The following is a 1,540-nucleotide window of genomic DNA, read 5'->3' as shown; positions in this document are numbered from 1 at the left end:
GAGTTTGAAGCTCGTCACAGTCATTCAATCATTGAATCCTACTCAGAATACCACAGACAAGGTTTAGACCTTCCGGATTCTCTTGAATGCCTCCATCAATTCTAGCTTATACCACGAAGATTCCGATTAAGGGATACAAGAGATAAACATTCAAGCCTTCTTTGCTTGTAGAACGGGAGTGGTTGTCAGGCACTCGTTCATAAGTGAGAATGATGATGAGCGTCACATAATCATCACATTCATCAAGTTCTTGGGTGCAAATGAATATCTTGGAATAAGAACAAGCTGAATTGAATAGAAGAACAATAGTAATTGCATTAATACTCGAGGTACAGCAGAGCTCCACACCTTAATCTGTGGTGTGTAGAAACTCCATCGTTGAAAATACATAAGAACAAGGTCTAGGCATGGCCGAATGGCCAGCCTCCCAATGATCTAAGAACTAGGCATCCAAAGATGATCAAAAGATCTAAAATGATCCAAAGATGAAAATACAATAGTAAAAGGTCCTATTTATAGAGAACTAGTAGCCTAGGGTTTACAAAGATGAGTAAATTACATAAAAATCCACTTCCGGGCCCACTTGGTGTGTGCTTGGGCTGGGCATTGAAGCATTTTCGTGTAGAGACTTCTCTTGGAGTTAAACACCAGCTTTTGTGCCAGTTTGGGCGTTTAACTCCCATTCTTGTGCCAGTTCCGGCGTTTAACGCCGGGCAGTTTTGAGCTGATTTAGAACGCCAGTTTGGGCCATCAACTCTCGAGCAAAGTATGAACTATTATATATTTCTGGAAAGCCCAGGATATCTACTTTCCAACGCCGTTAGAAGCGCGCCAATTAGGCTTCTGTAGCTCTAGAAAATCCACTTCGAGTGCAGGGAGGTCAGAATCCAACAGCATCTGCAGTCCTTTTCAGCCTCTGAATCAAATTTTTGCTCAGGTCCCTCAATTTCAGCCAGAAAATACCTGAAATCACAGAAAAACACACAAACTCATAGTAAAGTTCAAAAAAGTAAATTTTAACTAAAAACTAATAAAAATATACTAAAAACTAACTAAAACATACTAAAACATACTAAAAACAATGCCAAAAAGCGTATAAATTGTCCGCTCATCACAACACCAAACTTAAATTGTTGCTTGTCCCCAAGAAACTGAAAATCAAATAGGATAAAAAAAGAGAATATGCTATAAACTCTGAACTATCAATGAAACTTAGCTCCAATTAGATGAGCGGGACTAGTAGCTTTTTGCCTCTGAACAGTTTTGGCATCTCGCTTTATCCTTTGAAGTTCAGAATGATTGGCTTCTATAGGAACTCAGAATTCAGATAGTGTTATTGATTCTCCTAGTTAAGTATGTTGATTCTTGAACACAGCTACTTTATGAGTCTTGGCCGTGGCCCAAAGCACTCTGTTTTCCAGTATTACCACCGGATACATCCATGCCATAGACACATAACTGGGTGAACCTTTTCAGATTGTGACTCAGCTTTGCTAGAGTCCCCAATTAGAGGTGTCCAGGGTTCTTAAGCACACTCTTT

The sequence above is a fragment of the Arachis duranensis genome, chromosome 6 (genome assembly GCF_000817695.3).
Source record: "Arachis duranensis cultivar V14167 chromosome 6, aradu.V14167.gnm2.J7QH, whole genome shotgun sequence".
Taxonomy (NCBI): Eukaryota; Viridiplantae; Streptophyta; class Magnoliopsida; order Fabales; family Fabaceae; genus Arachis; species Arachis duranensis.
The sequence above is the reverse complement of the archived record's forward strand: the minus strand, read 5'-3'. Positions refer to the sequence as shown.